This window comes from Sceloporus undulatus, chromosome 1 (genome assembly GCF_019175285.1).
Source record: "Sceloporus undulatus isolate JIND9_A2432 ecotype Alabama chromosome 1, SceUnd_v1.1, whole genome shotgun sequence".
Taxonomy (NCBI): Eukaryota; Metazoa; Chordata; class Lepidosauria; order Squamata; family Phrynosomatidae; genus Sceloporus; species Sceloporus undulatus.
The window spans coordinates 325,875,426-325,899,305 of record NC_056522.1 but is presented as its reverse complement, the minus strand read 5'-3'; the positions used below and the strand labels follow the sequence as shown (position 1 = coordinate 325,899,305).

At 38.6% G+C, this 23,880-nt stretch overlaps 1 protein-coding gene across 11 annotated transcripts in view; it reads right to left on the bottom strand.

The window, feature by feature from the left end:
• The window catches only part of MEIS2 (Meis homeobox 2), a 256,506-nt gene that overhangs the window by 106,196 nt on the left and 126,430 nt on the right, over positions 1 to 23,880 (bottom strand). The window lies entirely within an intron of this gene.

The following is a 23,880-nucleotide window of genomic DNA, read 5'->3' as shown; positions in this document are numbered from 1 at the left end:
TAATAATAATAATAATAATAATAATAATAATAATAATAATAATAATAATAATGTTTATTCATTCATTCATTTATTTATTTATTTATTTGTATCTTGCCCCTCTGAGAACAATGGGGCGGCTTTTAAGATTAGGCTTAACATATTTTAAATATACAGATGTAATCACATGAAGCCTTATCATCCCTGAAACATGGCTAAATTGTCTGTAAAGTGTGTGAGTGTGATAGCCAATTGCACTTGCCTCCTATGATTTAATCGTCATTGAGTCATCCCACTCCTCTCCCGTCATCAATGCATTTGCGGAGCAGCCATTTTTCAACAATGGGAACTTCTGTTATTGGGGAAATGGCTAAACTTAATCTGATGGGCACCTGCTGAAGGAGATGTGAAAAGGGTGGAACATCTTTAGCAGATACAGCCTAAATTTTGATCAGATTATTTCTCTGAAATTAGTAAAATCATGAGCCAGACAGTTCCTGTCTCATCAGCAATTGGTATTTTATCACTTTTCCCCAAAGACCACAAACAACTATTACATAAAGATCTTATATTTGTATTCTGACAGCAAGATTATAAATTATCTCAGTATAAAAAGATCTTAAAGGATTTGTCATTAGTTCAATGGCATACATGTACCTCGAATATTGTTCTTTTGGAAGAATTAACAGCACAAGTAGATGTTCCTAAAAATGTACATTTATTACATGATTTTTACGATACTTGGTTGCCATACTTTTGTGTGAGTAGTGAGTACTTTGACATTGTTACCAACAACTCTGATGTTATTTATCCTCCAAAGTGTCACACAAATTTATAGAATGGTATACTCTCTATCCCCAACTGAAAAATGCTGAACATGTAGGCTACACACTGGTAACAATAGGCAATATAACAGGATCATGCCAACTTCGTATTTAGTCAGCACTATTACAGAACCTAATAACTACAGCCAACAACAAAAGGTGTGCTCATCTTTCAGTGTGACATACCATTTTCTCCCCACAATGCTTTTATGAATTCTACATCAGATAAACAGGGCACAAGAATAAATGGCAGCAAATCAGACATCAAAAAGGGAAACATTCAGAAACTAATTCAGTTGCCCTGGATATTTCAGAGTGGACCTGAATGTTTTCACTGTCCAAGCAAGGAATTTAGTGTGCAAGGGCTAAGGGGAATTTATAACATTTTATTTTATGTGGGTCCCAACACGTACGGTAGTTTCCTTTACCACTTCAGGTGTTAACAGGCATTAATTGCTTCATCCCTGCTGAGATTATGGTGTTAACACCCATTACTGCTATTGGGAATGGCCACAGTTTTGCATATATTTCTTTTTTTAAATGAATGGTTACAGATCATACTTATTTTGCGTTTAATTTTTAGCTCCCCCCCCTCTAATATCCCTCCCCATAAACTTGCCAAATAAGGATAACATGTTATACAATTGGTAAAGTGGATTCTACCGACAAAAGTTTATGGTATAATAATTTTGTTGGTCTTTTTTCTATTGCTTTCCTATTGTATATTGTTGACATTAAATCTTACATTTTGTTAACAGTTTGTCCTTTTGAAGACCATAGGAACAACAAAATATCACTCGAGTCTGAACAGGACTGTGTTGGGGTACAACAATTAGGTTACAAGATAGCAGAAGGAAGAGGCTGAGAGGGAGGCAAAGGAAAGCAAGAAGTAATATGATATTTACACAGAATAAACTAACCTGAGTAGTTGGAGTGGTTTAACATTCTACAGAATGCTTACTGACAATGCAACAGAATCACACAGGATAGTAAAATGTGGCAGGACTAAAAGATTAATATACAAAATAATTTCAGAGGAGACCTCTTTTCTTTTTCTAGATCAGGACACAAACTAGTGGACATATACTATGCCATGCAGCTAAACCAACAAGAACAATCTCATTTTTCAACAGTTTGTAGAAAAAGGAAACAGGAATATTGAATGCCAATGACCAGCAAAGGTACAATTTTACCACAGAGGAACAGAAAGGCCTCTCCTGGGGCTAAGAAGGCAACTTTTATATTATTTTATATTATGCTTTATATTATTAAATAGTATATAAATGTTTTATTCTGCAGCTGTTTGTAAAGTGCCATGTGCATGGATGGCGTAGTAGTAGTAGTAGTAGTAGTAGTAATAATAATGGCACTTTGAGGCTACATCTGCACTGCAGAAATAATTTGACACCACTTTAACCTACCATGGCTCATTGCTATGAAATTCTGAGATTTGTAGTTCTAAGAGATATTTAACCTTCTCTGTCATAGAGCTCTTCTGCCACAACAAACTACAAATCCCAGTATTCTATAGCATGGAGCCATGTCAGTTAAAGTGGTGTCAAATTGCATTATTTCTGCAGTGCAGATGCAGCCTGAGTCACTGGAATTAGCTGTTATTCTAGTGGCAAAGATGAATCAAGAGTATTCCCAGGGTGTGAATTTGATCTTTATGTCTGTATCCTTGAAGGTAAGCTTGGTTACTTGATGTGACAAACCTCCATGGCCAGGGAGAGTTGAATACTTAAATCTCCAACTATAATCAGAAATTCAGCCATTCATCCCAGTCTTAGGCAATCAACTCAGAAATAATTCAGAATGAGTGCAGGGTATAGAGGACTTCAGCATAATTTATTCCAAGATCATTCTGCATTTATTTGCTCATCCAGCTCCTCCTCCTACATCACTGAGATTATAAACTAAGATCACTGAAACTTTTGTGACATTAGTTACCAAGCAACTAAAGCTGAAACCTACCATATATACTCGTGTATAAATCAACCTCATGTATAAGTCAAGGACAAGTTTTGGGAGCAAAATCATGGATTTTGATATGATCTGTGGATAAGTCGAGGGTCAGACTCAGGGGCATGTAACAAAGGATCTAAACGTAGGGGGAAAAACACCACTTCACTCCCTCCTTCTCCCTCTCTGGACCTCTCCCAAGGGTCACAGTCTGGGCATGCAAAATATGGACACCAACCTCCAATCCTCCCCCCCCCCCGCATCACCACAACCTTCCCCAAGGCTGCTGGCTTGCAAAAAGGGAGACACAGACCTCTGATTTCCCTCCCTTCCCCACAACTTTCCCCAAGGCTGATGGCTTACAAAAAAGGGGATACAAACCTCCGATTTCTCTCCTCTCTCTCCTCCCTACCTTCTCCACAGCTTTCGCAAGGCTCACAGAGAAGTATTACCATACTGGCCCATATATACCTCTACCTAGGATTTGGAGCCCATTTTGGGGCTTAAATGTTTCAACTTATAGACAAGTATAAACAGTAGATAAAACTTTAGAAATTAGATGGTGTAGAAAGTTGACATAGGGGCAAAGCAGACCGGTGGCTAGGAGTAGCCTCTGGCCCTGATTGGACTCCAATCAGCCCAGGACTGCAGCGACTACATGGCCCACTCTGAAAGCAGGCTGCCACTGTGATCACAAATGAGTTACCTGGAAGAGTGGCTTTTTACCGTTCCTTTTGCCGGTGGCTTTGGGCTGCCTTAGGCATCATCTGCATGCTCCACCCCCCAAAGCAACTGATAGCTGCTCCTTTTGGCCCATCTATTGCAGGCCATGGTTTCAATGCTGTACAAGCAGGCCAATTTGCTTGCTCCCAAGTATATGGACATAGGACTGCAGACTTAATGGTTTCTACTAGTGCAAAAGGAGAGATATTTCAACAGTTGATACCTTTTTAAATGGATCAACCCTTGATGATTTCTACAGTAGCATAACTGTCATTTTATACATAATTTGAGTTCTACAGCATAACTTTGATCTAAGAGTAAATTAGTAGGAACTATGATCCACACATGTAAACATATATACCAAAGCCAGAATCATTCATGTTGAAATTTCCAGTTTCTGTGGATGGTTGCAAAATCTGGGCAGCAAAATGCAAAATGTTTGAAAGAAAGGTTCTATGGATACCATGGACTGCCAAAATGTCAAATAAATGGTTCTTAGAGCAGAACAAGACTGGATTCTCACTAGATGCCAAAATGATTAAACTGAGGCTATCATACTTTGTATTTCTCATGAGATAATATGATTCGTTATAAAAAATACAGTAGCGCTTAGTAAAGGGAAAGCAGTAAGAAAAGAGGATGGCTATATTACAGACAGATTTTTTCAGTGGTCCTAAATTTGCAAGACCTAAGCCTGTTATTACCCAAGGTTTTGGTGGTAATTCATAGGGTCACTATAATTTGAAGCTGAATTGATGGCAAATAATAACAACAAAAGTTGGTAAGCTTTGGACTGCAGGTATACACAGCTAAAGATTATGAACTAAAAGGTTTGCACTGGACATATTTAATTTTGCAGTATAAGTCAGCACTAACATATATTATGCCATATTTTTGTTTAATTTCAGACCACTATGTTCATCATTTTAAATAATTGTCATTTGAAACACACACACAAAAAGAATACAGCTGAATGGCTTTTTGAATTTGTACCAGTATGTTTGTCTGTTCACACTAATCACAATTCCTTGCATGTCAACACAAGTGACCATGTTGATTTGCTCAGTACGAAGTTAGAGAGTGGATCAGCAGAGACAACAGCTTTCTGACCCTTGTCTTTATTGCCTGTGTCATAAATTCATAAAGGGGGATGTATGGTGAAACCAACTGGCAAGTTCAGTTGTGAGATAAACATCAACACCTTTTTAATGATTTGGGTACACACTGTAAACCAAAGAATCTTTATACAAATAAACTAGATACATCAAACTTGAGGTGAGGCTTAGGAGAAAGCAGTTACAGCCTTATAGAAAGGTTGTTGTGGGAGGCTCTTGTAACACATTACAGCATATAACACAAAACGTGTTAATACACACTACAGTTTTGCAATTGAATTAATTAGTTTTTTTTTTAAAAAAACTTCTAAAGCAGTATGCTGATAGCTAAAACACAAGGAATAAATAGATATTTAGATTAAAGGGCTAGAGAGTGTGGGAAGAGAATCAAACTTTCTAAAAGACAATGATGATAAAATCATGGGTAAAATAGATATTTCCAAGCTAACTTGATTGTCCCAGGCTAGATATTGGAAAGAAAATGTCTATCTGAACCATCAACAGGGCCATTTTTCACTGACTTCAGTATGTTTTAATACTTCACCACACAGCAGTTTACATTTAGTTCCTCATATGTGAATATTCTTATTTTCATAGTACCTTTCTCATAATACCTTGGGGGTGGTAGGCGATAATCTGTCTCAGACTCCACTCCCAAAGCCTCACACCAAGGCATGACTGCCGTAGCATGATTTTTATCAGCCAATGACTTGTCTCTTCTCAGGGGAGGGCAGCAAAAAGCCCATCCCCACCCCAAACCCTCCATTGTGGGGTGGTGGTGGTGAGCATTGTCCTAGTAGTGGCTATCCTATATAAAATGTATACGAAGTGCTCAGATCCTTACTTCTGCTTCCACAATTATGCACCTGTTTAAGTGATTTTGAATCTGTAAGTGAGGATGCAACATTACAAAAAAAGTTAAAATTAGTAAATCAAAAATCCAATCTAGTTATGAAAGATGAAGGCACGTGGAAGCTGGAACAGAGAAAGAACAGGTTTGAGTGGTACAGCAGAAAGTACTGGACAGAAGTGCAATGTTCAGTGAGGATTGGTGTAAAATGCCAGGTAAATGGGAAGACCAGTTAAGGTAGACAGCTGTTTGGACAAGCAGTATGGTGTTCAACTTGAAATATGTATATATTTCTTTTTTTATTTATTTATTTATTAAAAAGCTTAAATGGAAAAAAAGAAAATAAAATACATACATTTTCCTTGCACCATATAAGAATACAACATACAAATATAGACCTCTTGCAGAGTACAATCAAAAACAATAGTAATAAACATTCAGCCTACTCAAATAAACTCCATCCAATCTATGACTATCTTATATCTAACTATCCTTCATCTAATATTCTTTAATAATAACTATATCCAGACCTTTTAAACCTTTCTAAACTTTTGCTATAAAACTAAAACTTATTCTTCTATCTTAAGGTTCTAACCCTATAATTCTACTCTTCTTCAAAATAACCTTAAGCTAACTTAAAATCCCTACCTTCTTCTTCTTCTCTTCATTAACTTCCAATCATTCTCATTTTCTCTCATTCATACAGTAATATCCTTCTTTGCCATACAGGATAATTTGTAAGGTTGACTTCTTAAACTTGCACAAATTAAGCGAATTTAAATCACTCTATTTCAATTTAAGAGCAATAAATACCATTTTCCCTAAATATCTTTCAGAAGTATATATTTCTATACTACTACCCATAATCCAATTTGGATTTCAGCAGAGTGGAGAATAAAACTGAATGGTAATAATAATATGCAAACAAGTTATTTTAAATCTCCAGTCAAAACACACATAAATGGCAGAAATTATTGAGGACAGAAAGTTCATACCTTATTCAACTCATTTAATTTTTTGAGAACCCATGTCTTTTGAAAAGCACTGTATATTAACATTTATTTTCTATTAACTTCATCATACTTTAACTCATCTAGGGTTGCCATAAGTCAGGTGAGCTCCAAACCGGGACAAATGTAGGACAAATGTAGGGCAACATTTTCAAATGTAGGACACATTTTTTAAAAAGGAGAATGTGCAAAAAATTGAGAATTTTTTAAAAATGTTAATATAAATGCATGTTTTTTTTAAGACATGATCAAAATGGGGGACATTTTGGCATATTCCTAGACAGATGGCAGAAATGTATTTGCCCTCGGGTTCAACTGTACGTCTCAGAAGTGTGTACTTGGTCAAGGGACGTGGTTTTTCTTCACTGCGCATGAGTTGTGTAAAAATTCACAGCAAGTTACATTGGCCGTGCCTCAGAGGCTTGTTGATACATATCACCATCATCTCACATCATCATCACTAAATTGTCCAGAAAGGCAGACTTGTTAGCAGTCAAAGTGCCATAAATAACAGAAAATGCACTTCCATAATTATAATAAAAAAATAATGGCAAAAAAATAAAAACAAGGCAGGGGGTATATATTTCATAAGAAAATTAATGTAATAAAATAAAAACAAGCAAAATAAAAATTAATAAAATAAATAAAACAAGCAATAATAAAAATTAATGAATAAAATAAAACAGCAATAATAAAAATTAAAGAAAATAAAATAAAAAAGCAATAAATAAAAATTAATAAAAATAAAAAAAATATGTATTTTATATTTTTAAAAATAATTTAAAAAAAACCCCAAAAAACCAAGGCAGACCTAATGGCCACTGACTCAGCTTTCCTCCTCCTCCTCCGGCCCAATTCTGCCCTGGCCTTCAGGCACCTTACCTCTGCTCCCTCCTCCCTCCTCACCTCCTCTCCTCCTCCTCTCTGCCCCAATTCTGCCCTGGCCCCTTCAAGGCACCCTTCCTCCTCCCCTCCTCCCCTCCTCCCCCTCCTCCTCCTCCTCTGCCCCAGTTCGGCCCTTAGGCCCCTTCACAAGGCACCCTCCTCCTCCTCCTCTCCTCTCCGTGCCCCAATTCTGCCCTGGCCCCCTTCAAGGCACCCTTCCTCCTCCTTCCGCCTCTCCCTCCTCCTCCTCCTCCTCTGCCCCAATTCTGCCCTGGCCCTTCAAGGCAACGCCTCTCGCCTCCTCCTCATCCTCCGCTTCCTCTCCTCCTCCCTGCCCAAATTCTGGCCCTGGCCCCTTCAAGCACCCTTCCTCCTCCTCTCCTCCTCCTCCCCCCTCCTCCCTCCTCCCTCGCCTCCAATTCTGCCCAATGCCTGGCCCTTCAAGGCACCCTTCCTCCTACTCCTCTCCTCCTCCTCCTCCTCTCTCTGCCAATTCTGCCCTGGCCCCTTCAAGGCACCCTTCCTCCTCCTCCTCCTCCTCTCGCCCCAATTCGTCTGCCCTGGCCCCTTCAAGGCACCCTTCCCCGGCTCTTCCTCTCTCTCGCCTCTCCTCCTCCTCCTCCATCAACAGAAGAAGGGAAGCAAGGCAGGCGCGCACGCGTGGAGGGAAGCAGGGCATGCGCGCGCACTGCCGCTGGCCCCTGATGAGGCCTGGACGGCGCGCGCCGAGGAGCCTGTCCTCTTTGGGCAGTCGGCCAATGGCTGGCTGGCCAAAGCAAGGGATGAGCTCCTGTTTTGGAGCCCTATGCGCGCGCACACGGGTGGGCAAGCCCTGACGCGGTGGCGGCGGCACTTCTGCCACCGAGGAGGAAGAGGAAGGCGGAGCCGGAGGAGGAGGTGGGTTGGCACTGCCCAGCCCACCACGAAGAGGAGGAGGAGGAGGAGGTGGGTTGGCGCAGCAGCCAGCCGCATTAGCGGCAGCGGCTATGGCCGCAGGAAGAGCGGACCCCGAACTGGGAACAAGGCGTGGGGGGGCCCCAAACCGGACCGTGACTGTGAGGGGCCCCCCAAAAGCGTGATTGTCACGGGGGCCGCCAGGTTATGGCATCCCTAACTTCATCACATAGTTATATAAAACCATACCATCTGTGCAACTACATATACTGTTGGTATATGTAGCAGTAATGTGGTGCTACTGCAGAGGGCATTTCTACGTGTAGTATGAAGAACTAGGACCTAGCAAGAAATAAAAAATGGTCACTTGTTCTGGCAATAGCAGACTTTCATTTATCCATCTCCAAAGCAATGTGAAAGAATTTAGCCATCATAAAACAGAATGCTTTTAAGTCTTTCCCAAGGGAAACACTATACACGGTTTATGTAAAAAGGAGAAGAAAGTAAAGGTAAGAATTCTAGTAAGGGGTCAGAAATCAATGCTTCTTTAACAGCCTAAGCAATATGCATCATTACTTTCAATACAAATACATAGGGGACTACACACTCTGCACAAGCTAGATTTTTTTGTAACTGGGGCAGGAAAATAATGGAAAGTGATTCATGGGAAGTGGCTCATCTTGTCTTAGGGAAACTACTGGACAGCTCATCAGAGTTTTCACTACATAAAGGTCATAGTCAGGTAGAGCTGGAAGCAAAAGAATAGGAAATGTCTGGCTAAGATTATGGTGGAGGGAACAAGACTGAGAACAACCTGGAAAAGGCAAATAACTGATTCTAGAATGAAAAGCTTGGATTTAAAAAAAAAAAAAAAACCTTGGGCACACATACTGAAATTGCCCCAGGCAGCTTTATGTTGTGTGACTGGATGATTTGCTACTACTATATTCCTGCCAAAGTCTCACTGACTTTAGCATGATCTCAGAAGTATTCCTTACATGAAAGCACACTCCCCACCAACAATGTCTATAGCAATATATTAACCACAAAAATATTTCAACCAAGATCAGACTTGGAAGTTCGGCTGGATCCCAAATCCCATTTTCATAAATCTGTCTTAGGTCCATTGGCTCAAACATACTGCTATGGATTTATAATGTTATAGCTGAAAACAATATCTGGCTGTTATTTCCACTATCAGCTGAATATTTCCTAAGCAACATTTCTATATCTGATTTTTATTTTCCACTATCAGGGGAATATTTGCTAAACAACATTCCCATACCATATAGTACATTCAGCTCTCATTACACTCAGTTGTAAACACATACACACATTCAGTACAACCTGATCTAAAAGCCTGTATACAGAGTACACTTCGAACTCTTACTGCAAAGTAAACATGGAACATTTACATGAATAATTGTTCACATTCACTAGGGCAGAGAAGAGTGCACTATGATATATTGCATCTATGTTCTTGAAAAGAAACAGACAATGTCAACATAACAACCACAATTAGATTTATCCAAGGAAAAGCCGGAAGCAATGGCAATGAGGAGGGAAAGAGACGAGTTTAAATCAGATAGTCCCATCCATAACTGGACTACTGAAGCTGCACTGCCTATAGTATCTGGAGAGGTTGACAACACTGTACCATAAGGTCTACAGATTATTCTTTCAGAAACAGTAACTAGGACTGCTGCAACAACAGAGGCAAGAGTGGCAGCCACTTCGGGATAGTGATATGGTAGTAGACTGTGAAGTGCTGAATTTCATCATAACTTTCTGTCCCCTCAATACACAAAGAACAAAGAACATAACACAGTGCAGAACTCAAGACATTACAAAAAGGATAAGGACTATCCTGATTTACTTTGGCTTCAATGGAATTTATAACCTTTAGCTTTCAATTAGAAATGTAAACAACCTCACAATTTAAACAGAAAGAGTTAATTACAAACTTTATCCAATAAAAAGAAATAAGCATCCAATCTGCACTTGTTCTTTTCTCTCTATGTTCTTTGTCTTTCTCGAGGCGAATCTGGTACAAACAACAATAATGTTTAAAAGGCTCACTATCACCCCATACAGGAAAATACAATTATGCTGGCACTCTTGGAAAAGGACCACAATCACAACAAAGCCTGAATATCATAATCTCCTCCTCCTCCTCCTCCTCCTTCATGCAACCTCTTACCTCTTAAGTGCTAAGTTTCAAAATATTCAATGAATAGATTGTTGGGAGACTGAGAGTGGAACAGATCTGCAGAAGAAACTAAGTGTGAGAAGGGAGGGGCAAGAAGTAAAAATGAAGGTCAAATGTCTAGTATACAGTTTGCTCACAGATTGCTGCAAATGTATCCTGGATGAGAAGGAATTTAGAAGAGCAGGAAGGGTATACAAAGCTAATAAATGGTTGCAGTGCTCATGTGCACCTCTTAGCCAAAGATTTCCGTGTTCCAAAAATAAAGACTAATGTCGTTGAAGTTGCTAAACACGTCTGTAACAATCATTTTGCAGCAGCAGCTCTGAAAAGAATTGGTGGAACCAAGCTAATGCTCCCACAAGGTGATAGATGGAACTTTGTAGTGAACTGTTTTGAGAGCAGTATATTAACAATTGACTTATTCTGATGACAGTTTGTGAACCCAATAAAGAGAAAATAGATGACATTGTGAAGGCAAAAATCCTCAACATTGGATTTAAGAAAAATGCTGAAGATATGCTGAGCATCCTGAAACCCATTTCTGAAGCTTTAAACAAAATAGAGAAAAATAGCTGTTTTATTGCTAATTAAATTTGGAAGGAATTGAGCGAGCACTTAAAAACAGAACTACACCTGGATAGGATTAAATTACAAGCATTTAAAAAACAAATAGGACAAGCACTGTCTCCAACTCATTTTCTTGCAAATACTGTCAATATCCAGTACCAGGGTTAAACCTTAAGTGCTGAGGAAGAGGAGTTAGCTATGACATGGGTATCAAGCAATCATCCATCTGTACAGCCAACTACTGTATAATAAACGTCAGAGTTAAGAGGAAACCATTCAAGAAATATACGTTTGTTGATGATGTTTTAAAGAAAGTCACACCACTGAACTAGTGAACATCACTTAAGTACCTTGATTTAGAGGATGAAGTAATGATTATAGCAATAGCAATAGCAAGTACATTTCTATACCACTTATCAGTGCACTTAAGCACTCCCTAAGTGGTTTACAATGTGTGTAAACTTATTGCCCCCAACAAGCTGGGTACTCATTTAAGTGAACTTGGAAGGATGGCAGACTGAGTCAACCCTGATCCCCTGGCTGGTATTGAACTCACAACCTTGTGGTTTGTGAGTGAGTGGTTGCAGTACAGTCATTTAACCACTGGTAAATTACTCCTGATAATTTCACTTTTAACACAGCAGTAGCTTCTTCTGCTGGCATAGAAAGAATACTATCTTCCTTTGGACTCACTTATTCTAAATTGAGAAATTATTTGGGACCCGATAAAGCCTGTTTTTCTTTTCCAGACTATGAACAGACAAGAAGATGAAGATGACTGATCTACAGGGGACAGTATTTTAAGCTTTTCATGTGTGAAATGGGCTGATAGCCTAGGTTTTCTTTAAAAAGATATTTTGTTTATCCAAATCAGTTAACAAAGATGGATGTTTAAACAAATACAAGAATACATAAAATATAACATTATTGTTTTAGTTAAACTATTTCCATTTTCATTATTAATGATTAGTAATGATTATTTTTCTCCTGCCAATAATATACAGCAGAAATGTTGCACAAATATGAATGATAAAACTAAAGATAGTTTACTTCACAATAATTTCATAATTACCTATCTATGATGCATTTCTAATGGTATAATAAATCAACATTTTTATATAACTGTAAAACTAATCTGAAAAGTTGTTATTCTAAAAATGAAACCATCTGGTTGTAAATACTAAGATTATACTAAAAAATGAGGGTTTTTTTTTAATAAATGAGGGCTGTGAGGACCTCTCCAAAAGGGCAGCCTGCAGCTGCCCCTTTCACAGCCAGATTGGGGCCATAGCAAACAAGCGGCACAGCCCCAATCTGGCCTTTGCAGGGTACAAAAAGGAGCCCCAAAAAGCAGCTCCTTTTTGCACCCTGTAAAGGGTATGATAGCCATGGCACCATGGCTTTACGGTTCTTTTTCAATGCTGTATTGCCATGACACCGCACGTCATGTGGTGTGGCACGTGGTATCACACTACCCTGGGGTTGGAGCTGGGGTGTGCATCATATGAACATTATGCCCCGACTCCATCCTTAACCCAGCCTTTATAGCCAATATGCACAGCCCCTGAGTTGGGTAAAATACGTATTAAGCTTACAGGGAGGAAAAGTGCCCGGGGCGGGGGGGAGGGAATCACATGATTAAATCAAATCTTTCTGAGTAGAAAATTGTGGTTTAGATCCATCCTGTTTGGAAGAGACCACAAGGGCCATCCAGTCCAACCCACTGTTTTGTAGGAATACACAAGGTACTATTGTTATGCTGCACAATAAGGGGGCACAGGTTTACAAATTCTCCAAGGCAGCAAAATACCTTAGGCAGAGGGTATTTGGAAAGCTGGCAAAAGATGAGCTTGGCCCCCCTCTCACCTCCACCTGTGAGACCATTTAGCAAATCATCAACTTTTTCCTTCTTGGCTTATTAAACAGGCCAAAGTTGGTGAGTTGTTGTGAGAGCGCTATTGAGAGTCAGAGAGGAACTTTGTTTTGTGAGAGAAACATTCTCTGAAGATGCCAGCCACAGATGCTGGCGAAACATCAATAATAAACTCTTCTAGAACATGGCCACATAACCTGGCAAACTAACAAAAAACTATGAACTTTATTTTGTTTGTACAGTTCCTGCGTCTGTATATAGCTTCTACTTAACACTTGTAACTAAATCCCTTCACCTTTGAGTTGTTGGGTCCAAGTTCTTCATTCTTTATTCCACACTGGTATCTAAGTGCTTGGGTGTAGATACTGAAATCTCATTCAAGCCTCGTTACCAGCCTGACACTCTGTGTTGTCCCTTATTTAACATACACATGTTGGGGAGAGGTTCTCCGGAGTTTTGGAGTACAGTGCCATCAATATGCAGAAGATACCCAACTCTATTACTCCTTTCCACCTCAATCCAAGGAGGCTGTCCTGGTTCTAAACCAGTGTCTGTCATCAGTAATGGCTGGATGAGGGCAAACAAATTGAAACTTAATCCAGATAAGATGGGGTGCTCCTGGTCAGTCGTAAGGAGGATCAGGGAATAGGGGTTCAGCTAGTGTTAGATGGGGTTATACTCCTCCTGAAGACATGGGTTTGCAGTTTGGGAAGACTTCTGGACTCGTTGAACTTGGAGGCCTCATAGTGACCAGGAGTGATTTTGCATGTTTAAAGCTTGTGCACCAACTGCGCCTATTCCTTGAGATGTTGGATATGGCCATGGTGATACATGCCTTATTTACATCCCATTTGGACAACTGTGATGCACTCTACTTGGGACTGCCTTTGAAGAGTGTTGAGAAATTTCAGTTGGTCTAAAGAGCTGCAGCCAGTTTGTTAACTGGGGCAGGTTACAGAGACCACACAATGCCCCTGTTGAAACAGCACACTGGTTGTCAGTCTGTTTCCAGTCACAATTCAAAGTGCTGGTTATGACTAATAAAGCCCTTTATGGCTCAGGTCCAGGCTATTTGGCAGACCATATCTCCCTGAATTAGCCAGCCCAGGCTCTGAGATCATTAGGAGAGGCCCTTCTCTCGGTTCCACGGCCATCACAAGCACAGTTGATGGCAACATGAGAGAGGGCCCTTTCCGTGGCTGCCCTAGATTTTGGAACTTACTTCTTAGGAAGACCAGAATGGCCACCTCTTTGTTGTCCTTCTGCTGGCAGAAGGCATTTAAAATAGAAAGTTTTTAAAGAACAGGTTGGAGTGTGGTATTGTTTTTAAAGTGTTTTAAACACTTTTATCTTTTTACACTGTATTTTGTTATTTTAACATAAATCTGTTTTAATATTGTAATAATTGAATTCTATTTTAATGTATCACTTTTGTTTTCAATTGTACTGTTGTATGTTTTCAATTGTACTGTTTTTCAATATTGTAAGCTGCTCTGAGTCCTAGTTTTGGGGAAAGGGTGGGATATAAATATATATGAAATAATAATAATAAATAAAACTTTATATTCTCACTCTTTCTGTACACTGTTACCACAACAAAGTTTTGGCACAACTGTAACATACTACCAATTAGCTTCAGAATCAAAGGGATCATTCATTTCTTTAAAATCCTAAGGAATGACTGCATCAGGACATGCCAAATGCCTAAGATTAATCTAACAGATTCCTTTTCATTCAGTATAAGGAACATAAAGATTACAACATTTCCAGAAAGTGCTACATACATTTCAAGTAGAGACATGTGTAAATTTGCAGCATACTTAAATGTACAATATTTTATCTGAGTCCACTCATTTTTACTCTTCCACATGCCCTCCACTTGCATTCATTCACACTACTCACACAAAACAGTCATCCACATCTCATAGAATCATAGAGTTGGAATAGACCACAAGGGCCATCCAGTCAACCCCTGCTGTGTAGGAACACACAATCAAAGCACCCTCAACAGACGGGCATCCAGTCTCTGTTTAAAAACCTCCAAAGAAGAAGAGTCCACCACATTCCTAGGGAGTGCACTCCTTACATACCATTCCCATAATGCCCAATACTGAAATGGCTTCTTTTTCTGCCTTTCTTACCAACACATGCATCTTTCCCTGCAAACTTGGGCAGTTGAATTGTTAATAAAAGCTCCCTAGCAACCAAGAAAGCAAGCCAATAAAATAGCTCATTTTAGTCAGCTGGGCCTAGAAATCTTAGGAGTAGCTATGGGGGCTTAACATTTATTGAACAATAAATGGTTATGTTGATGATATGTAGCTTTCCAAGATATCAGTTGTTGCTATTTTTCTCTTCTCATTTATTTGGAGTATGTCAGTGCAAACCTGGAAAACACTACATTTCCCCTTCTACAAATATCTGCTACATTTCTACAAGCACAGTAAATATCCCCAACGATTATCTGAATTGATATCATTGTAGATAAGTACATTACACCATAATTTATATCTGAGAAGCAATAGACAGACAAACAGATTAACAATAGGGTGTGCAAGATGGTGTTCATCACAATGAATGTGTTTGTAGAGAAAAAGACAAGAATGTGGAAGTAAAACATCTAACCAAGCTTGGACAAATTTAGACACAGCCATTAAAACTTCCCTTCCTACCCCAATTTTAATCATGCAATTATTTATAAGCATATTTATGTCCACACGTACTATACTGAAGTCACATTAGAAGTGTATAAAAGCATTTATGGTAGTCACAGAAATAAAGATGAATGAAAATGTCACTACTTTCAACAGAACCTTATTCAAATATCTGCTAATTGGCAGAAAACGAGGTGGGGAGATCTACCATGAGCAAGAATCTTAAATTCAGCTTTAAAATTTTCTTTAAACAAAACTCAGAGACCTCCTCCCACAAAATTTAGATGGTTCAACGTGAGAAAATTCTGCAAGTTAACAATGAAATTCTGCTTTACAGGATATTCAGTTGCAATTGTATTATTGTTTTAGTTGTCCTTAATGGATTCCCCAAGTCTCCCTTGACTGCCACCTCCTCTGCTGGTTCTAGCCCATGGGCCCACCATACTCTAAACAGAAGCTAAAGATTCCTTTACAAAAAGTAAGGCCCTGGGAACTTCTGTGCTTTCCTCTTCTCCAAATAATTTAAGAAGATGAGCAGACATGTTGGAAAAGATGCAGAAATTTGGATCAGATCTTCTTTTCTTTCTGTTCCTTTTTGTGATGTATTATGGTACTCAACACAACAATCAGCTGTTGTTGTTTTCTTTTTGAGCCAACATATAGTTACTGATCATATTTTAAAGGTCATGAAAATTTTGTAAGTATTGAAGTAACTAACATTATAAAATAGTGCACTACACTACTGGGCCAATAGAGAACACGATTTTAAGTTGTACTGGAAAATACATATATACTGCAGCATCAGCAGTGAAATATTTCAATTAAGAAATGCTAAATTTCAGGTGCAGAATCAAAGTTTAAATGCATATCACAGGCTTTGAGGTGTAAATGTGGAGTATAAATTGTCTCAACATTACTATTGAACTTTGATAATATGATCACAGAGAATACTCTTTTTCTGACAACTTTCCCTCTAACTGTGAAAAAATATTATAGATTCAATACAAAAATGTTTAAAAACTGAAAAACAGACATTGGACTGTACAGTACAACAGAACTAGTTTTTGCTCCAGTTGCTAAAGTGAAAAGCATAATAGAAATCGAGAAAAAAATTGGCAGCATTTGAATAAGTATGTAAAAGTATATTTACTAAGTGGAAAATAAGATATGTTAGTAAGATATTAATGTGTTCTTAAATAGCTGTTTGATAAAAACAGACATGCATCGTGCTTTCAGTCAGACCTTCTTGGGATCTCATCCTTAAACTTTAATTATTTTAGTTAACAATCAGAGTTTATAGGAACTCATTCTTGAACAGAAAATTCATTTTGAATACATTTTGTTTCATTTCAGACTTGTAAGAAAATGACTTTCTTTTTCTTGACCTGTGTTACATCTATGAATGGAGTATGCAAAGATATATAATTATAAAATCTATGAGAGAAGTTACTAGTCTTTTGCTTTTGCAGTTTTAAAACACAGTAGAATACAGAGTGATAACAAAGAGAGGCCAATGCCTGAGGAACTCTGTCCTCGTCCCATGAAGTTGAATGGCAATAAAAATAAATCCTATTGTTTTCACTGGCTTCACAGTAAGAGTCAGAATGGGCAGTGGAATTTAACCCTGCTTGTAACCATAAAGGGAGTATCTAAAAGGAAGGCATTGGCAAGCAGGACATCGTAAAAAAAAAAAAGTCCATACCACTGCTCATTTGGCAAAATTCTTGTCTCTTCTACTATCAACCTGACAATTTTCACAAGCAGTACAAATCACACACAAAAATTAAACAAAAAGAGGACAGGAAAACACTGCAATGTCAAGACTGAATTCAAACAAGACCTTGGAACCAAACTTCTCTGATGTTTCCTGCAATCTTCCTGAACACTCCCCCCATCCCCATCCCCATCCCCGTTCAATACATTAAAGGTCCATGATCAAGACTAGGGGATCTAAAATTAGATCTGTCAGCTTTGTTTGGGTTAGACAGTGTTCACAAGCCCTGCTGTCCCTATGCCTGGCCTGTTCATCCTTTAGAGCAAGAAGAGTGTTAAAAGTGTATAGGAATGCTGATTTTTCCAATCTGTTTCAATACCCGTACTTAATATAGTTCAAAAGACAGAAAAGACAATATCTAGACAAATACCTATTTGTCTGTGGCATATTAGAACTGTATGTTACAGATCTGACATGGAGAAATATGTGGGTGTGTATATATGGAATCTGAAGCAAGATATTGAAAAAAGATTCAGAGACTAAGGGAATCCTGGGAATTGTAATTTCTTGTGGCACCAGAGCACTCTGACAGAAGAGTAGATGTCTCACAAAACTACAGTTCCCAGAATTTCCTAGCATTGAGCCAGGGCTGTTAAAGTGGTCTCAAACTAGATTATTTCTGCAGTGTGTTTTGGACCTAAGATAAATTACTGAAAACTAGCAATGTACAGCTAGAAAATATATAACACAGTTGTTACTAATAAGTTGCAGACAAATTTTGGGATGCATTAGCTTTCTTATAATAGGTTGCCTGAAAGGGATCTGCTTGGTCCTACTAAGCAGCTTCTAGCTACATATTTAACATGTATTAATGCCCTCTACATGTGCAAATATTTAATTGAATTGGGGACTTCCAAAAACAGGTGACCCAAACTGAAGGGAACTTTGGATAGTAATTCTTTAAAATTACCAGATGAATTCAACCTTTCCAAATATCTAACAATCATTGAGATGAATCAATCAGGTTGACGTAGGAGTGTTATTGCCCTGTAATTACAGGCTGGAAAAGAATTGTAACTTTCAAAATAATTGAAAACATATGCATCAACGCTTAATAAAAAAAAAAAAAAAACAGCCTAGGCAAAGGTAAGTGTAACCAGGCAAAAATCATTTCATATCTCTGAAATCACAATAGGTACTGCTTTGAAAGTTTCAGCTATTCTGTTTCCTTAAATATCTTGCTTATTGATATTCCTTCCATAAGAAATCAAACACATGCACAAATAACTCAAGAAGATGTTTCTGTTATAATGCTTCTATTACTATTCTTTCCATATTATCTTTAAAAGGTTAGAGGCTATCAGCAGGTTGGTAATGGGCCATGACTTAGAAAAAAATAATAATGGGAACTGAAGCACATTGTATACCATAAATATTCTTTGGTTTCCCCTCCATATCTCACTATACATAAAGCCTTAGTGTATAGTAAGATATGAACAGGAAAACAAAGAATGTGTGTGTTACAGAATGTGTTGCAGTTTCCATTAATAACAAAGGGCTTCTGAAACTCCACATCAAGTTTCAACACTCACCCTCCCAGCAGATCCCTACAACACACTATTATTATCGTTGTTAAAAGCACTATCACTGCTTCCTCTTGATTAAGACTACCCACAAAACCATAGAGTATGAACATCACAAGATTCAAAATGAATTATGTGCTTAGAATAATTTATGTTTGCCCTGAAAGTATCTGATAAACCTTCTCCACACTTCTGGCCAGTCACCACTTCCTGCCCATCTGGTCCAGTTTCAGTAAGCTTCAGGCAGTGGATCTTCGGTGGGCTGCTGTGACTGCCATGACAGCTGGGTGATGAGGCCAGGGCCTTGGAAAAGCCACAGGAAGTTTTTGCCTGGTAGGTACTGTCACACTTGTCCTTTTCATACAACTTTAGCATGGCACAGGTCTCAGTTGCCCTGGGAGCCTTAACAGTTCTGGGATTCCAGGAAGTAAAAGAGCCAAAGCTGCTGTCTATATTTTAAAAGATTCTACAAGACATCAGAATCTCTTTACTAGTTCATTAAGAAGCACAGATAAAAACAAGAGGAAAAAATATCCAGTCAGCAAAAATTTAGGTAAATTATTTAGAATGAAATGAGAATAAAGGGAGGATAGAGGGTTGGTTTTTTTTAACCTATAGTAGATGGTACAAGGTGATGAAGTATGTTGGAGAAGAAGAGTACTTTATTGCAAATGGAGAACAGCAAATGGAAACTCCTTTAGGAACTCATAACCAGACAACATTGCTCTCTCTTCTTTGTTTTTTTTAAGAAGAAAAACACCATGAAGGTAATTAATGTAAAGCCTTCATTAAAAGGAGCCCTACTGGAGAAGTGGTTAAATGCAGCCATAATGTTGTTGTTGCTGTTATTGTTATTAAGCTTCATTTATATAGTGCTGTTGTAAGTTCGATCCTAAAGTAATGTTGTAAGTTTGATCCTAAAGGAGGGCTCCAAGGTTCACTCAGCCTTCCATCCTTTCATAGGTTGGTAAAATGAGTACCCAGCTTGTTGGGGGCAATTGGCTTACACATTGTAAATGGCTTAGGAAGTGTTAGTTCATTGATAAGCAGTATAGAAATGTTCTTGCTATTGCTATTGTTATTGCCATTGACCAGAGTAGGTAATAGGATTCTAACTTTAGTCATTTTCATACCAGCCATTATCCAGCCTAAGGGTAGTACTTTGGTTTATTTGGTCCAGGCTTCCAAATACTTATAAGAATTATAACTGCAGGGGGCTAAGGTGAAAGGGTTGATTGAGAAGGAGCCAAAACAGCTGAAGTGTATGGTAGGCAGGGAGGCATACGGCAGTTAAACATCCAGACATCCAGGATAGAGATTGTCAGAGAGCTCTTACAAACCTGCCAAAGCCCCATCTCAGGATGCTTAAGTGTTGTCATCAGCATGGCTTCTGCTATTTTGCTACCACCATTAAATTCACAGTCAGAGGTAAATAAATATTGGTGTTGCCTAGGCTGAATCCCACTAGTTTTGTTCCATCAGTAAAACGCTTCTATCAGCGAAGAGGGGAGGATACTGGTTCCCGCAGCCAATTTTGCTTTTTCTAAATTTGCTCTGGGAAGATCCCCCGCTCCATTCAACTGATACAAACCTACTTTGGGTGCAGAGGCACTCATTGGATTCCATCCGTTTATTTATATTTTGTAAACTGCTGGAAATGTTCACATAATCAGCACCCCATCAGAACACAGTAAAGCCCTCATTATATTATTCAGTACCTCTAAATGGTTTCATTAAACTACCAAATTGCTATGGACAGAAAGAACATTATTTTTCAAGTTTAAGAAACTCAGACAAAGGAAGTGTTGGACTGATGAGACTCTTCAGAGACCTGAAACAGATGGGCAAAAAAGTGTCACCTTTGGGTCATTCTGGATCTATGCCTTGCAGATGATACATGTCCCCAGATAGGCCAGAAGTCATGCCGAAGTCTGCTAATGCTGCTCAAAGGAGTGGGGGGAAACCATTACTTGCCGGTGGTCCATTCTGGACTTGAGACTACAGTGTCCAGTCACCATGGACCCACGATCAGGGATGGAGGCGCCTATGGCTGCTCCAAGCTGCTGGTCTGTTTGACCCCATAGTTAGGGACTTATTTGTCCAAAACACACTGCAGAAATCATCCAGTTGGAGATCACTTTAACTGCCCTGTCTCAGTGCTAGAGAATCCAGGGAACTGTAGTTTATTGTGGCACCAGAGCTCTCTGACAGAGAAGGTCTATCAGAGATCTGACAGAGAGGTTTTTTCACACAAAACTACAGTTGCCAGAATTCCCTAGCATTGCACCAGGGCAATTAAAGTGTGTTTTGGACCATTCTGAGCAAAATGTACACCTTTTTTGAAAATAAAACAGCAATTTCCACAAGGGAAAAGCTTTTTTCTTTCCAAAAAATGATGTTTCTGATCAGAAATATTATTTTCTACATGTCCAAAATTATTATTTACTCCATTCAGAAAACATTTTGCATGAGCAGAAAATGCTGTTTTCTACAAGAAAAATGTGAATTTTGTACTTAATGAGCCCCATAGAACAGTATTTTCTGCACAGAAAACTGCATTTTCTTCATAGGAAAGAATTTCTGTGCTGAAAATGTGGTTTCCTGTGCAAAAATACCACATACAAATTTTGCACAGAATAACTCCTGAAATGCATATACTCTTTGAAATTTGTTGTTGTTATTGTATTGTTGTGTGCTTATGGCAACCATATCCCAGGGTTTTCTTGGTAAGATTTGTTCAGAGCTGGTTTGCCATTGCCTTCTCCAGAGGCTGAGAGTGTGTAATATGCCCAAGGTCACCCAATCGGTTTCATGACCAAGTGGGGAACTGAACCCTGGTCTCCAGTGTCATAGGTCCATAAGACACTGCAGAAATAATCCAGTTTGACACTGCTTTAACTGCCTTGGCTCAGTGCTTGGGATCCTGGGAACTGTAGATTATTGTGGCACCAGAGCTCTCTGACAGAGAAGGCTGAATCTCACAAAACCACAGTTCCCAGAATACCCTAGCATTGAGCCAGGCAATTAATGTGGTCTCAAACTGGTTTATTTCTGCAGTGTGTTTTAGACCGTACTCCAAAATTCAAAGCACTATGCCACAATAGTTCTCTCAAAGACGTAGTGGGAAATTTGATATAATTTGTTGTTTCCTCGGAGAAAAAATTGGAGAAGAATTACAATCAATATTACAATATCTTTTAGAATTATTTGTGTAGGAATTTTTATTTTGATGACTTGGTAAGAATGTGCTGTTATAAGGCTAACACAGTAGTATATCATTATTTTTATACTTTCTGATAATGGAAAATAGTTACTGATTCTACCAATAATACCACAACAGATTAAATTAGAATTTGATACATATGATCTTCCAAGCAGAGATATTTTAAGTGGTAGTCAGACATATTTATTTATATTCTTGTAATAAGTTATTTATACTATTTATATTTATAAACATAATGGATAAAGCAACAATGAAAAAAAACATGCATAATGATGTGTCAATTTTCCTCCACCCCTTTTTTCCCTTTGGTCTCTACTGTTTCTGTACTGTTCCTGCTGCCAGTATATGATGCTTAGTTGTGCAATACGTAGCCATTTCTGTAAACACAGGCCCGTTACAGACCGCCCAAAAGGGGCGGTCTTGGGCCACTGCCGGTTGCAGCGCGGAGGAGCCGCAGCAGCCAAACCGAGCGACTCCTCCACGCTGCAAAAAAGGAGCGTGGAAATCGCGCTCCTTCCGGCAGCCTGGAAGAGACGTCGCAAGTGCCAAAGCGCACACTCGTGACGTCTCTTCTGTGTTGGGACGTGCAGACGCAGAGCTGGCTATACAGAGCTATACAGATGGCGGTGCCCATCTGTATAGGGCGCGGCCATTTTGACATATCGATTACGCGCGAGGGGCAAGGCGCATCCGGAAGCGCCGCCCCTCGTGCGTGATCGCAGCGTGATGACGGCGCCTCTTGCGCCCGTCTGTAACGCGCCACAGATGCCTACATATTAAATATTCTTTAAAACCCATATATATATATATATATATATATATATATATATAAAATTATAATGCTCTCTCTCATATTGAATACAATAGAGATTTCTGCACATACACACTAAATCATGAAATGACTAGGTAAAGATTTATTTATATACAAATGAATGTACATATGCTTTTACAGTGTTCTCAAACTCACACCTGTTTCTGAGTTTTCCTTTTCCTATTTCTCCTGAACATTTACATGAATAATATCCAGCATCATGGACCTTGAACACTGATGACTCTGGCTAACGCTTTTATCCTTTGCTTGAAATTACAGGATCAGTCTAGCCAGAATTTATGAGAACCAGACCCCAGACCTCACATAGCTCACATATTAGACCATTAGGCATCTAACTACCTCTGAACAATTTCAATGCATTATCTTGCCTTCTCCCTGGGGCACAAACTTAACTCGTCCATACTTTTAATATATTTTGTCGGCATGAAGCAGATCGAGTTATTACATGCCAGCAGATCACAACTTACAGAAATCTCATCTCTCTACAATGATGCAACTAATATCTGTCTTGTACATGCTGCGATAGGGTTGTACATTTATTAAAAATTTCAATAAATTACTTGATAGATTATTTTCTCTTCATCCTTAGACAACTTAATTAAATATTTATATTTATGTGTACCTTTTCTGCCTTTCTGGGTAAATTTTACATGTTTTTAAAATTTTGTATGCATACATTTAAAAAAGACAGTTTGATTTAGTTGTTTGGATGTATTAAGTAAGTATTATATCATCTTAATCAGTGTTGCACTGTAAATAAATGAGAAAAGACCCCCGGCTATAATGTAAACTGGTACCTAATTTCTTACACTTTGTGATGTATAAGAAAACAGAATGCTTCCTTTAGATGGAGATCAGCCCCTCCTGGTCAGTTTTATTGCATTCAAAAGAATATTACAAGAATATACTCTTCAATGCAAAACTATACATTGGAATTAAGTTTGTTGAGATGGCTGGAAGTGTATTATTAACTACACCTGATT